This window comes from Cydia fagiglandana, chromosome 6 (assembly GCF_963556715.1).
Source record: "Cydia fagiglandana chromosome 6, ilCydFagi1.1, whole genome shotgun sequence".
Classification (NCBI taxonomy): domain Eukaryota; kingdom Metazoa; phylum Arthropoda; class Insecta; order Lepidoptera; family Tortricidae; genus Cydia; species Cydia fagiglandana.
The window spans coordinates 13,908,509-13,925,231 of NC_085937.1; the positions used below are offsets into that span (position 1 = coordinate 13,908,509).

At 38.4% G+C, this 16,723-nt stretch overlaps 1 long non-coding RNA gene across 1 annotated transcript; it reads left to right on the forward strand.

Annotated features, from left to right (window-relative positions):
- The first annotated feature begins 4,691 nt into the window (after positions 1-4,691).
- On the forward strand, positions 4,692-4,924 carry LOC134665593 (uncharacterized). The gene is made up of 2 exons (XR_010098395.1): positions 4,692-4,784; positions 4,825-4,924. It is a non-coding gene; the product is annotated as an uncharacterized LOC134665593 (long non-coding RNA).
- The last annotated feature ends 11,799 nt before the right edge of the window (positions 4,925-16,723 follow it).

Genomic DNA, 16,723 nt, shown 5'->3' on the forward strand with positions numbered 1-16,723 from the left:
ATTAGTTTGTTCGCGTGCGTGTGGATTACCTATTTGTAATAAGATCGTGGCAATGAGGCCGTAGACGAATATTTTACTTTGCTTCTGAACACATTTACACATTTTACCTACTATAAGCCAATATAATCAGTAAGTAGGTAAGGCAATAGACGTCGAAGTGTTACGAGTTTTTCTTTTCATTGCATACTGAATGGAATATGCTTGGATTGTTTGTTGAGAATCAGCTGTGTCGAGTCAGCAGGCGGTCCGGGCCCCATACTCATCGACAAGTGACACTTTTCAACTTGCCAGCTATAAATATTCAACGTCCACTCTGCCAGCCGCTCTCACCGAAGCTGCTACTAACGATACCCACCTAGATACAGTTTGGGCTCAATTTTGACGGCCCACTCTTACACTCAGCCAGAAATATAGACGACTCGGCGCGGGCGGTCTGGTATAAACGCGCCTCTGTCTATTCATCCATCACTGCACATCCGCACGATACGGCTAGACTCACGATTTCACTGTCACAGCACGCGGCCAACCGGCCCGCCGGAGTCACGGCACTAGATGTTTTGACAGTAAGTATACGTAAGGATTGGCGAGAGCATCAGTCCACGGGTGAAATCGCCGCGCACTGAAAGCACGTCGCGAAGCCGGCCTCCACGCTCGAGAGCCGTCAAAGCCTGAAACGGCAGGTGTGCGTGCAGCCAAACGAAAGAGTTGGACGAGACGCCGCGCGCGACTCGCCGCCGTCGACTGACGGGGTGCGCCGCGACGAGCCTAGGCCGCACCAACACACGCGCACTCGCGCACACTCGCGCCCGCTGCCACCTCGTTCGCCTCCTCTCTCCCCGCGGCCACGCCGCCGTCACAACGCCACCACCGCCGTCACTCCACGTCTCTCCGGACTTGGAGATTCGGTGATATTTTAAACCAAATTTGACTTTAAAATCATATCGGATACGCCTCAAGACGTGGGCCTGTGGACAGGAATATTTACACAAATCGAAGCAACAACAGAGGACAGATTTAATTAGTTGCGCATTGAATGGACGGCGCGTGTAGATACGACGAGAGCGCATGCGCCACGCACACACGCCAACCAGCCGTCTACTAGAAATTCGAACACTTGTGTCTGTCTATACGCGACCAAAATGGGACGTGCAAAATAAGCCTTACTGCCTGATTGTAAAACGGGTACATGTATACTGACCGAACGGACAGTTTTCAGTTTCATGTGGCATCTATATATTTCATGTCTTGGTAAAGATGACATCATTAGTAAATAGATTCTGTAATGTTGACAGAATGCCCACGTTATGATAGTGGTGGCGATGCACCGCGAGTCGTGCGAAGGCTGAGAAGGTCAGTGCAGAACTATAGCTGCTATGCTACAATTGCGCAAATAGATGTTCCAATGAACTCGTTTAATATTAATAGCGGGCGTAGCGCGGGCGTCACTGAAGACACTAGCGTAGGAAGTAATGTCGGCTAGAAAGACTACTCAATACTCGTATCGTAGCAAAAATCGTAAATTGTGCCAGGATACGTAGACCGACTCGGAACGCTAGCAAAAAACGCAGCTACGCGGGTTCATGAATGAGGATGACGTTATCCGATACGATATAACAGGCTATATTGGTGTTTTGGGTTTTAAGAGCTATGGACTATCAGTGGTACTCAGGGTTCGTGGGTCTGACGCTCTATTGTCACACTACACGTCTGTGATATTCCTAAAAATCTATTTAATGAGTAAAATTAATTTTAGACAGAGAGAATGGGCGCCAGCACGCTGTAAGGCGTACAGAAAGGTAAAAATAAGATGAGGAAAAGAAAACTATTGTTTAAGCTCGAGACAATTAAATATAATATCAATGTTTTACACGAAAACAGTAGTACGGTTAGCAGTACAGAAAATAAGCTTATGCTATTATTATACTAAGAACACTATGCTATCGGACTGGTTACGCAGTCTCAGTTAAAGTTTATTATGTCTATACACTAATTATGCACTGAGCACTTGAAGTTTATTAAGAGGCCACTATTGCGTGAAGTTAATTAAAGTCTATTGATTAGTAGCACACCTAAATCACGTGTCTACAGAAAGAAGGCAGCCTAGCTGTGACCAAGTCACGCCAGAGGCGCATAGGTGGCAGCCAAAAGCCGCGGTGACACGTGCTGAAACCGCCAGCCACGTGTCCAAGTGACCGCCTATCTAGCACGCCAACGTCGCGATGCGCAACAGGAGTCACGAGCTCGAGAGAGCCAATAACAAAATAGATCTGACCACACCTGAGTCACGTGTCCGTAGCAGAAGCCGGTGAAGCCGTGGCTACGCACTGCCCCAGAGGCACGCAGGGGAACAGCCAAGAGTCGCGGTGACACGCGGTGATACCGTCAGCCACGTGTCCAGGTGGCTGCCTGCCCGCTTCGCCAACGTCGCGATGAGCAGCGCGAAGCTCCAGCCCAACGTCTACGGCAACGCCCAGCGCCGACACGTGCCCGCAGAAAAGCCCAGGGTAGGGACCGGCATAAAGGCTAAAGGGAAAAAAAAACCACATATTGAAACCCAATATAAAAAAAAGGATTGATTCTCCACTGAAATTAACTGGACAATTACTAAACTAACACACCGTTGTGGCATTTACAGGAAAACCTACAAATTGGCCATGCGGTCATCCGACACACATGGGCAAGGACGAAAAAAAAAGGTTACATTTCCTACAATAAAATCGCAAATGCTTACCCGGATCTCAAGTGAAGCGATTGATGCTACACTGCTGACATTTATAAAAAATATTTCTTTAGGAATTATCCTACAGGAATTCAATGTAGGACGCCATATTGCTCTGTTTGCTGTAACAAGGAAATGTAAAATCAGTAAAGACGAACGTTATAAAAAACCGGGCTATATTTCTATAAAGATTTGCGCTGTGGCTTACCTCGCTACAAAAAGTGAAGATGTATTTCCATATTTTACAGGGATGGCTCCCGTACAAAGCGACCAGAGAATATCTGCACCAGCTTCTTCACATGGCTGCGGAAATCTCAGTGACTTGATCTCGTTCGACAATCAATTTCCTCTCCTGTCACTTTTTTTCAAACAAAAACCCCGCTCAGAGCCAAGGAATTTTGCCAGGCATTGCAAACGATGTCCCAAACAATATTTGAAAATTATCATATTATAAGACCAACGATACCGAGTACTAATATTTTTGAGGAACTAAACCTAAATATTTCAACCATTAAAGAAAATATTTAATATTAAATAAGAACCATAATGTTTTCTAGACCGACAGCTCGCGACTAAGGGTTCAAGTGTCTCCTTGTGCGAATAGATGGCGCTGAAAACAATCCTGTGCCTATTTTATTACAATGCCGCTGTGAGTATCGAACTAAAAAAAAAGAAATTGCTTTAGTTACGTTTGAAACGTAACATTACCACCCAACTTAGATAAAAAAAAATGTTAATGTTAATGAAACATTTTTTTTTTTAAACATGTAATTAACTATATTGGCTATGCCATGAGGTTTACACAATCCTAACTACCAAGTTAAACTATGTTTATAACTAACATGCAAGAAAACTATCGACTAGTGAGAGATTGGGAGAGTAAATCTCGGCGGTGCAGCGAGCGAAGAATAATTCTAGGCGGGGTGCACGTCCGAGTTTTGCCTACTCCACAACCACTAAAAGCTAAGAGTAGACTGCAGAAACACCAGAACGTGGCGTACGGACAAGAAGAAAACAAAATTTCAACCTTATCGACTCCATGGAGGCGTGCAGCAGAAGAACACGAACTCCCCATGCACGGACCGCAAGCGAGAATCCAATGCATGAAATTAAGTAGACCACAAGTTAGCAGTCATATGCATTCCTAATTAAAAGAAACTACAAAATATTCTAAGTGTCAAAACCAGTGACACATTTTACCCCTCTCTCCCCTATTGTACCAAATGTGCAGAAGCACACCGAAGACTACCGTCCCCTTTCCGAGATACAAAGAGAAGCATCCAGATTAAACTATTTTATCAAAATATAAAGTTACGTAAGTATAAGTCCTTAAGAATTTGTCTCAACAGAAGTGAAAACAATTTCCCATACACTGTTTATAGAGAGAGAAACAGTGCACAACAAACAGAACGTACCTACCCAGAAAACTTCAATTTCTAATTAAAGTTTAAAGTTATTATAAAAATTAGAGTTTTAAAAGAGATGGGCACTAAATTTCCCCAGTCTCCCCTTTTCTAGTGTCACTATGTGTAGGAACACACCATGAAATTATTTCCATAATATAGAACACAAGAACTAACACTTGAACACAGATCCAATTAAGTTTTAAGTGAAACGAAACGCATATAGTTTGACGTATAGGCTTCCCATTCCAAAAGGTCGTAAGCGCCAAAGGAATTGAAAATGGAGGCTATTTACAAGTGCATAATAAAAAAAATTCGCTCCAGATGGGATTGAAACTTCATCCAATGTGCAAGGGAACATGGAATTACACATCACTGCACTTGTAATCACCATTTTCACTTCACAAAGCACTGATTCATCACTTTATTAGATGCACTAGACCAACCTTAAATGCCGAAATCAGCTGACGCACAAAGCATCAAAAGACGAAGTCACATCCAAGAAAACTCGTTGACAACGAAACCTCGATGTCAATAAGCTACAGCGAGCAAGCAAGCAAGCCGCAAGCAAGCAAGTCATAAGCCAGCAGTATCTTCATTGCCTGTAACCAGCCATAGAAGAAATCAAAGCGAAATCCAGCATAACAAAAACACTTTATTGGGTTATGGTGAAAATCAAACATAACAAAGACACTTTATTAGGTTATGTGAACTAAAGTCAAATCCAGGATAATCTAAACAGTGGGCTCCATGCCAAACTATTTAAGCATGTAGTGTCATAATAATGTATCTAAATAACTTGCTTTGTTGTTTTATTTCACAACCATGTTCATGGAACATTTAGATAGCAAAGTTATCCAGTGTCAGTGACCCTAACCTAAAAATATTTAAAGTAAATAACATTTACAAGAGAAAGTAGGTATTTGTACTTTGCAGAGAGGCAATAGTACAGCGTTCATTTTAGAACGATAGAAATACCTGTGCAACATTCCTTTGTTGAACATTGCATAAATTAAAAGATAAGTTTCTTAAGATAATACCTATAGTAGTAAAGTAACATCTATTACTAACATATATCTAACCGTCTGTTGAAAATCTGCATGCTTGCAATAAGAAAATTATGTTTACACTATAAAGTAAAGTAATATAATAATATCTATTAGCTAGGAATAGGTACTGTCAGCATGATCAGCACAGTATGTTCATTTTCAGAACACAGAGATGAGTAACATTTCTCATCATAAACATTACTTCTAAGTAAAAAGGAAAAAATTAAGTTTCTTAGACCTAACTATAGTAAGTAAGTATTTTAAGAGTATCAAGAAGAGGTAAGTCAGGCGGTAATAAAAGTTACTTTAAGAACTAAGTTTCCTTAATTAAGAAATATATTTAAGTATCTACAAAATAAGTAGGTACCAGCAGATAGGCTTGGTACAGTGTTCATATGTTAGAACATAGAAAGTATCTTCCCTTTCAGTGAGTAGTAGTAATAAAGTAGAACGCTTTAGCCCTAAATTACCAGGCCTATAAAGCAATAAATAAATAAATATTATAATATTTAAAGCGAGACAGAGCGAACTAACTTTGACCTTTCAGAAGAGATGACCTGTGCGGAGAGAACCAGAGATGACTGCGAGACAACGTTGAGAGGTATGAACCACCAGCAACATCCGCAGACCTGAAATTGACCAGCGACCAACAAGTTTGAGGAAAAAAAGATAGATTAATTTTAGTGCTAGCGCTTGGTGCATTTTTGAGAAAAAATAATGTATTTAAAGTTTTACTTAATAGTGGTCTCTTTTTACATAGAAAAATGAGTGCATCTTTGAGCAACAGTAAGCATACATATGTAAACCTATTTTACATACAGAGTAATATTATTATTAAATCTTGAGATAAATTTTAAGTACAGAGTAGTAAATCTTTAGAGAGTTTCTTATACAAAGTTTTAGAAAATACAGTTTCATGTTTTTAGTGAAAAGTAATATTACATTTTTTTAACATAGTAAAAGGTCAAAAGGTCAAAGTATTAAATAATTGTAGGCAAGCAAACAGAGAAAATAGTGGCGTCTTAAAAATAAAAAGAAAGATGTGCACAGTGCATTACAGAGCTCAAAAAATAGTAAAGAGAGATTTCTTCGGAGTCCACAGACTGTGACAACAATATTTAAAAAATAAAGCGTCGCCCCTTAGTTGGGTGTCAAATGTAACAGGCTATATTGGTGTTTTGGGTTTTAAGAGCTATGGACTATCAGTGGTACTCAGGGTTCGTGGGTCTGACGCTCTATTGTCACACTACACGTCTGTGATATTCCTAAAAATCTATTTAATGAGTAAAATTAATTTTAGACAGAGAGAATGGGCGCCAGCACGCTGTAAGGCGTACAGAAAGGTAAAAATAAGATGAGGAAAAGAAAACTATTGTTTAAGCTCGAGACAATTAAATATAATATCAATGTTTTACACGAAAACAGTAGTACGGTTAGCAGTACAGAAAATAAGCTTATGCTATTATTATACTAAGAACACTATGCTATCGGACTGGTTACGCAGTCTCAGTTAAAGTTTATTATGTCTATACACTAATTATGCACTGAGCACTTGAAGTTTATTAAGAGGCCACTATTGCGTGAAGTTAATTAAAGTCTATTGATTAGTAGCACACCTAAATCACGTGTCTACAGAAAGAAGGCAGCCTAGCTGTGACCAAGTCACGCCAGAGGCGCATAGGTGGCAGCCAAAAGCCGCGGTGACACGTGCTGAAACCGCCAGCCACGTGTCCAAGTGACCGCCTATCTAGCACGCCAACGTCGCGATGCGCAACAGGAGTCACGAGCTCGAGAGAGCCAATAACAAAATAGATCTGACCACACCTGAGTCACGTGTCCGTAGCAGAAGCCGGTGAAGCCGTGGCTACGCACTGCCCCAGAGGCACGCAGGGGAACAGCCAAGAGTCGCGGTGACACGCGGTGATACCGTCAGCCACGTGTCCAGGTGGCTGCCTGCCCGCTTCGCCAACGTCGCGATGAGCAGCGCGAAGCTCCAGCCCAACGTCTACGGCAACGCCCAGCGCCGACACGTGCCCGCAGAAAAGCCCAGGGTAGGGACCGGCATAAAGGCTAAAGGGAAAAAAAAACCACATATTGAAACCCAATATAAAAAAAAGGATTGATTCTCCACTGAAATTAACTGGACAATTACTAAACTAACACACCGTTGTGGCATTTACAGGAAAACCTACAAATTGGCCATGCGGTCATCCGACACACATGGGCAAGGACGAAAAAAAAAGGTTACATTTCCTACAATAAAATCGCAAATGCTTACCCGGATCTCAAGTGAAGCGATTGATGCTACACTGCTGACATTTATAAAAAATATTTCTTTAGGAATTATCCTACAGGAATTCAATGTAGGACGCCATATTGCTCTGTTTGCTGTAACAAGGAAATGTAAAATCAGTAAAGACGAACGTTATAAAAAACCGGGCTATATTTCTATAAAGATTTGCGCTGTGGCTTACCTCGCTACAAAAAGTGAAGATGTATTTCCATATTTTACAGGGATGGCTCCCGTACAAAGCGACCAGAGAATATCTGCACCAGCTTCTTCACATGGCTGCGGAAATCTCAGTGACTTGATCTCGTTCGACAATCAATTTCCTCTCCTGTCACTTTTTTTCAAACAAAAACCCCGCTCAGAGCCAAGGAATTTTGCCAGGCATTGCAAACGATGTCCCAAACAATATTTGAAAATTATCATATTATAAGACCAACGATACCGAGTACTAATATTTTTGAGGAACTAAACCTAAATATTTCAACCATTAAAGAAAATATTTAATATTAAATAAGAACCATAATGTTTTCTAGACCGACAGCTCGCGACTAAGGGTTCAAGTGTCTCCTTGTGCGAATAGATGGCGCTGAAAACAATCCTGTGCCTATTTTATTACAATGCCGCTGTGAGTATCGAACTAAAAAAAAAGAAATTGCTTTAGTTACGTTTGAAACGTAACAACGATGTTCCTAATTATGAGATTCGGAAATAAATTTTGCTCGCACGGCCCTAGTTTTTTTTGGATAAAGATGATAAAGATCGCAACATCAGTTTGATATATTAAAATGAAGCGTCGCATGATGAATGTTGTAGTTATTAACCAAATGAGAAGCTCGTATCATCAAGGACGGGCTTTGGGACTACTCAGAGCCGACAAATTACGGTTGAACAACGGCTTTTAAATTACGAGACCAACTGCTCCAACGAAAACAAACAACAATTTAATACAACGCAAAACGCTAATTAAACCATCAGATTATTTTGATTTAATACGCCTACACACTAACGTAATTAATAATCATTTATTTGCATAATAATTTAGAGTATCAGAACAAAAGCATGAAATTATAACAAGATAAACAAGTATTATAAATCAAGCACTTAGTACTATTTCTAACGACGAACCGAAGGAAAGGAAGAAAGAAAAATAGGATTTGCATAAAAATAGCAATCCTGATCTAGTTCGATTTGGTTGATGAAGCGTGTAATTTTGCAGTAAGTAATGTGTATATTTTGCACTTTTGCGCACATCTGTTAAAGTGTCCTGAGTCCTGAGGGTCAACCGCGAACATCAAAAATCGAAATTGTCTTATCTGTCTCCCTATTGTTCGAATATGCAAGTGCATAGAGAAACAGATAACGACGATTTTCGATTTTCGCGGTTGCCCCTTCTAATCAGTAAGATTTTCCGTTTCACGAAATGTCACCAATAATAAACAGTGGAGACAAAAACGCTGGAGCAGTGGTTATTCTCACGAAAAAAAAACAATGCAGCAAATTAACGCTGAGAAGACACTTCAAGATAAATTTATTTTAAGGGTTTTAAGGGATAAAATTATCAAAAAATTTTAGGCATTGATCAAACACAAAACACAAAAAAGTATTAAAGCTTGCACCCGCATAATTTCCTGCCTAATCACGGACACTTTTCTAATATTTTTACACGTAGAGGAACATACAAATGTTTCTATTCATCTATGTTTTTTTTTCACTATTCGGGTACAATTTTGGAGGCGCGATCCCCAGAAAACTGTGTCTTTACCGATGATTCTGTTCAAACCTAAACGAATTTCCAACCTCTGAAACTATGTAAAGGATTGGCTGAGTGCATACAAGCATGGTCTGTTCGAGCAAGGTGGTCGCCCGGCATGCCAATCGGGACTTCCGCCGGCGTCGGATCATTGCCAGAAACACTTAGAGAAAAACGAACACTTCAAAACCCTCAGTGACATGAAAGAACAATATTTAAGAAACTGTATTCTCTCGTCAAATTTTAAGATCTGATTAAAAGCAAAATTTTATGAATTAAGATGCTGAAAACAGTAACACGTAAGAAGTCAAGATCGTTATCAGGTGGAAGAATTTGTTAATTTTTTATTGATAGGTATAGACTGCGATTTAGTTAATGTGACGTTTGTGCTGTAAATAATTACATACGACGTGAATACGTGGTAACAAATTTATTTTACATAATTTATACGTTATTATTGATATATATCCTTTGTACTAGCCGCCGCAGGTACGTACCGATTGGCTAGTAATGTGTGTCCACAACGAACAATGCGACATAAACGTTCCGATGTTGAGCGTCAAAGTAGCGTATTCGCGATTTGTTCATACATAAAGTTGCTAACAAACAGTCGTAACTGGGTACAAACAAGCCATTACTATGAGTTGGACCTGTAATGGGAAGACTTCACACGATTTTGCTTGAAGATATTCTTTTGAGTTTCTTGGCAATAGGTAGGTTGGTGGTGGTAGTGAAGCTTAACTATCGGTATGAGATTCAGATTTATTGTCGAATACTTTGCCGTTTATTAAAGAAGATTATTAATACATACTCGTATTTATAGTTAGCTACTTAAATGGTTCCAACTCACGACGAAGAATTAAGTACTTCCATTGTGTAATACCATGTAATACTTACAAGATAGTTTGTAACCTGTGTGTACCAGGGGAAGATTGCATCTTTGTGAAACAGTCCAATCGACATATCTAGACACGCGGCAGCGTGTCAAGCCAAGTTCAAGCAAAGGAACTGGCTAGCCAGCGCCAAGTGTAATATTACACGAACCACTTGGTGCCACTTTTGACCCTTCTATAACTCAAAACATCTTTAACGTAAACACATAAAACTACGTGTGTTTAATTATATCCATAAGGACATCTAGAAGCCCAAATTTCATGAAGCTAGCTCAAACGGTTATAAAGATATGAAGGTCAAAAAGTCGTAAATTTTAAGACTGACTGACAGACTTATAGTACCTAAACCTAACCTACTTCCAGATGACCTAGAAGGATGAAATTTGGAATCCAGCTCAGTTATTGTGTGAAAGCGTAGGAAAAAATCTAAAAATAAAAAAAAGTTATAAAATAGGGGGGGTCCCCATACAAAAAAACCATTTTTTATTGTGACTGACATATAAGTACCTAAACCTAACCTACTTCCAGATGACCTAGAAGGATGAAATTTGGAATCCAGTTCGGTTATTGTGTGTAAGCGTAGGAAAAAATCTAAAAACAAAAAAGTTAATAAATAGGGGGGGTCCCCATACAAATTTATTTTTTATTGTGAGTGACATATAGTACCTAAACCTAACCTACTTCCAGATGACCTAGAAGGATAAAATTTGGAATTCAGCTCGGTAATTGTGTGTAAGCGTAGGAAAAAATCTAAAAATAAAAAAAGTTAAAAAATAGGGGGAGTCCCCATACAAAAAACCTGTAATACGCGCTAAACAACCGGCCAACGGTGTGTCGTTGGCGGCGCGCGGCACCACATAATTAATACAAAGAACAGAAGTAAAAAACATGCAGCGGAAACACAAGAAAAAACATTAAATCTCAATACCTGCCTAGTTTTCTTTACAAAAAGTATTGATATCCCATCAAAAACATAAATGTAAAAAAGGAGAGCCAAGTTCAATACAAAAATTATGCTTGGCTGTGGGGTTCGCCGCAAAAAGAATGGAGATCTAAATGAGTGCCAAGTTCTATGCAAAATCCAAATATGTATTTATAGGAACAAAATAACATTATAAACAAGTATTAAACTCTATTTCTTTGCTTTATTGGATACCTATAACAATTGCTGTTATTTAAAAAATATGTGAGATCTTAAAGTAGGTTAGATTTGGCTTGGCCAGTTTTTATCATAATTACAAAATATATATGTTGAATAACTTTATAAAATGACTGATGTAATGAAAACTGGCCAAGTCAAATCTAACCTGCTTTAAGATCTCGCATTTTTTTTAAATAACAGCAATTGTTATAGGTATCCAATAAAGCAAAGAAATAGAGTTTAACACTTGTTTATAATGTTATTTTGTTCCTATAAATACATATTTGGATTTTGCATAGAACTTGGCAGTGGCACTCATTTAGATCTCCATTCTTTTTGCGGCGAGCCCCAAAGCCAAGCATAATTTTTGTATTGAACTTGGCTCTCCTTTTTTACATTTATGTTTTTGGTGGTATGAAATATCGCGGTAGACTCTCATGATCGTGACAATTTGTCATACTTTGCAGGTAACCTATTGGCAATACGACGCCTATACCATATCATGTCGTTAATCTTGTACTCGAATATACGGATGTATTTTATTCGAAACGCGGTGAAAAATATACTAATTTTATATCTGCTTTTTGTCATTTGTCGTATTAATGGCACGGATAAATTATACAAGTAAGGCTTAAATTACATCCAATTTGTGCCAATTATCGGGTTTTAATAAGTCGATAAATGGATGTAGCGACTCGACGTGGTTCAATTACCGGCCAGCCTCCAAAACAAGTAAGTCAATGAAATTAAATAGAACAGCATAGAACTTGGCAGTGGCACTCATTTAGATCTCCATTCTTTTTGCGGCGAACCCCACAGCCAAGCATAATTTTTGTATTGAACTTGGCTCTCCTTTTTTACATTTATGTTTTTGATGGGATAAACTATTTAATAGTACATTATTGCAGAGGCCGGGAAAGGGCAATTCGTGGATGAGTTTCGATTTTGTCGGACGACGCGAAGCGGAGTCCGACAAAGAAGACGAATCCACGAATTGCTATTCCTGCCGAGGCATATATAGTGCTTTTCTCCAAACATGCGAGGAAATAAGCTAAAATAATTATTATTTAAGCATCAAGCATCACTCAAATCAAACCTTCACATCCAAAATGTCAAAAACAATTTCCCTCTTTAATTAATTTTTAAAAGTTAAGTCACAAACTTATTCTGCCATTCAGTACCATTCAATATTCGTTCATTCAATATAATTGCGCAATATAGTTTGTCAAACCAACTTTTCAGTCAGTAAGAACCAGGAAAACTACACCCATCCTTTTCTTTTGGGTGCTAGTACTAGTGTAAGACAAAGATAGTATGATTCTCTTTATCTATGTTTGAAACGAGAAAGTCCTTTGACAAACTATGTAAGCTTTATGAACACGGATGAGATATAAAAAAAATATAAAAATAATCTTTGATTTTATTAAGCAGTATTCGCACGATCATACACGTGAAATGATAGCTGATCGGGTCGTGTAGAAGCGGCTCGCGGCAAAAAAAATTGGCTGTTTGCGTTTTTTATTATTAAAAAGTAAAAAACACTACAGTAATAAGTTATTACTGTAGTGTTTTTTACTTCCCGTCCGCTAGAACGGGACAGCGATAGTTTGATGTTTTTTAGTTAGAGTTTGACATTAACGAAGAACTTCCCGTACTATTTTTGCTACAGTAAGGTGAACATTTCCGAGCATATTGGAGAAAAGTATATTCTGATTGATATCATCAAAGTTAAAAGTGTATGTCGCGTACTGCAAAAAGTTGGTTGGTACTTTACCTACCCGTACTTACTTATAAACATTTAGCTCTATTATTTCACCAATAACAATATTAAACCATCTGTGTAGCAACAGTTTCATATTACGATTTTACGATCCTAAAAAATGATTTCCAAATATGTTTAAACCTACACTACTGACCGTTTTATGCAAATTTATTGTTTAAACAAATATTATGTCGTTAGCATGCTGATACAAATTTTGTTCGAACAGCTTTAAAAAGTTATGGAAAATTACTGAATGGATTTCACTGACCATAGACATTTTTTACTTTAAAATAACGCTATCATTTTTTTCGACAAGAGTCCACTTAAGCGTTCATTGTTTTCGTTAAAGGTTACTTATCGAATCGAACATTACTTACAGTACCTCAGCCAGGCTTACCTTATAGTAGGCTACGTTTTGTTTCAAAGTTTGTTCCTAGTAAAATTATAAGTAATAATGTGTCATCGTCAGTGACTGAGAGCAAAAATCTCTAAGCTCAATTATTATGGTCAATCTCCTGATGATAGTGGTGACTGGTGAGTCAACGATTCGAAGTTATTTGACATAAAAGATTTCCATAAACGTGGCCGGGCATCGTTAGCCACGTTTTCGTAACTGAGTCATTACTTTATAACATAAAATTTGTTTTTTATGCAACGTTTGTGCGTGATTTTATCAAATAAGGATAGGTACAAATAATGACTAAATAATAACATATCTAAATATATGATGTAGGTACCTACGGAGGTCGGAAATGCTAAAAATAGTTGATATTAACGGCAAACTTACTTATTGTGAAGAAACGATATTTCTTTAATATTTTATCCAATTAATTTTATCGGGACAAGATACATATTTTGAAATTAGTAATAAAATTCCCATAAATTAACCCTGTAAGTTATTTACTGACAATGACAACTAGGCAGGTGGCAATTCAGCAGATTTTATCTTTCCTTCAGCTCACACTACACAAGTCGCGTTAGTGGCAGGTTGGTCCTGAATTTTGATAAAAAAAGCATTTAGTTAGTGAGTACTAAACCTTGTCCCAACATGTTAAAGCCTATGGTCATTGCTAGGTTATCTTTGTTCTGTTTTACAAGGTTTGCAATTAACACCTGCAGAGGTCGCTTCCTCTAACGAACATCCCGCGGCGCCTGCGCCCACGCTCGGCCCACGCGCGCCCAATGTCACTCGCAAAATCAGATAAATCAATACACCTGAATGAATATGTACGTGATTGTATAATTATTAGCCCATTTGATTTATATCCTGGTATTAATTTCACAGCAGGCCTTAACAATAAAACTTACGTTTAGGGATCAGACGGCCATATTTGGGTGTGATCGATCGGACTCGAGATATTCAGACGTTCGACGTTTCGGTATCTGGCGAAATGATAAATCGAATGCACGATCCAGGTGTTAGGGTATATACGCCTACCTTTCAGTCTCACGATTACTTTTGAGTTGTATTATAACAAAAGGTTTGTTAAAACTTTTATGCCTACCCCGCAGGCAGTACTAAAAAAAAAATCAATAACAATTACGGAATTAGGTGGGTATCTTTTGTTTTTAGTCTCTCCTTCGGCAGTCAGGTGTTAAAATGAATAGGCAACCTATCAATTTTACTATTGAAGAAATTATATAAACTATAATATAAATTAGGTTAAGTAGATGTGGGTATATGAAACGTCAAATAATAAAGTAGATTGCTACGCGGCAACGCGTTGCTAAAATCAATTTGAATGTGTCAGAATTATCTCAATTGGCAAAACGGATGCATTCCAATTACAATGAGATAGCGGCCAAGTTTTTTATTAGTCTGTGCTGAGTTCTTCTATAAATAAGAGTTTATACAAATTTATTCTACATGCGGATATAATAATTATGTGATAATTAATAACACAAATGTCTAGCTTCTGAATCGGGCGGGAAACACTGAAATATAAGACTAGATTCATATTTCGGCTGATTAGCTTAGTGACCAGCACTGGCTCTTAAGCTAGTTCTTTACCGTCTTTTTAGTCTTAAATATTACGCACTAAATGATTAAACAATTTTTTTTATATCCTAGATACTAAAACGACAGTTCGATTAGCCAATCTACTACCCAATCTATATAGTTTTGTACTAATACGTAACAGGTATTAGCCGAAAAAAAAATTAAAAATTAAATGCCGTCCTTAAAATGTGCGCTGCTGGTTTCCTGCAATCTTAACCATGTGCTCAATACACCATCTACGCAAATAGTAGGATTAATAAGGACATAACACACTAAACAAACACCTACAAATTATGGGTAAAACTGACAGCCCCATGTGTAGAGCGTGCATGGAACAAGAGTAAACAGCAAAGCATATCCTCCTACACTGTAGACAGGTAGAAAAGTATACACGCACCTATACCTAAGGACTCCGTGCACAATGAAGGAGGCAGTTAGCAGAGGAGCTGGTGTGGCTAGAGTTAGTGCCAGGGGTGAGAAACTCCTGACTTCGGTCAAACTCGGCTCCGCTCGGCTCAGCATTGCTCCGAGCAATTATTAGGGTTGACACCACTTGACTTCCTTTTGCGTGCACGACCACAGATAAAATAATCACTTGATTTTTGACAACCCTAAATAGCCCAAATGGATAGTTAGTGCGATATATTAGAAAGGGACAGCATGATTTGACCCTGAACCGCTGTCAAACTTCGTTTTTGTAGGAAGTTTCCTTTCTGTACGGTAGTACTATTAATTATTCTGTGGTAGTGCTAGCTCGTTTTCATGCAAAATAGGCACAATGGTTTTCAATATGCGGAAAATCCCCAGTACAACTAACTAGAGTTAGACCAACAAAAGTCTGCAGCGATTTTAATAGCCCTTCTATGAATTTATACGTTATAATTTCATAGAAGTTTGACGTTTAGAATAACACATGCACTGCGTGGGCTATCAAAATCACTGCAACTTTTCTCGGTCTAACTAACCATTTGCACAATCTTGACCATCCCACGATACGTTTCATACTGTTCTCTCAAAAACCCTTTTGCCCTTTCGCCCCATCGGTTCAGGTTCTAAATGAAACATTTAACCAGTAAACCTTATATGTGTTTCCTTCCAGCCCCGTCCCTCGCACACTGACCCAATGATGGACGAGTACCCGTGCAGTCTAAAAAGGAAATCCTACTTGCGCCGCCCAACCGATACGCGAGTCTAGCGCGCATTTACGATTACACTCATTTAAATTAAATACACTCGCTCTAAAGCTATGGGTACTCGAGGGCACTGAAAATGGGTAGATTTTGTTTGAAAATGCTTTATTGTGTTCATATTCATATTTCGGCTGATTAGGTGATGTTTAGTGACCAGCGCTGGCTCTTAAGCTAGCCTTATGCCGAGTTATGTCCATTTCACGTTTTTACTCATATTTTGTTCTATTTATTGTATGTTGATTTGAATCTCAGGTACACTTTTAGTGCCATTATTACCCTACATTAAAAAAAGGCAAGAGATTCTAGCATATTTATTTATATTTTATTTCAAGACAGTGCTAATTTAGGGCATAATATTTTCGAAACTATTTGTACAATCGCAGAGTAAAAACTTAAAATAGGTAAATGTAATTACATTAATTAATAATTTCTTACCTTTTGCACCTAACTCCGACTTGTTTGCCGACGAAAGTCATGAACTTTGTAAAGATTTTTTACGTTTTTGCGAATCAAACATGCAATAGGTA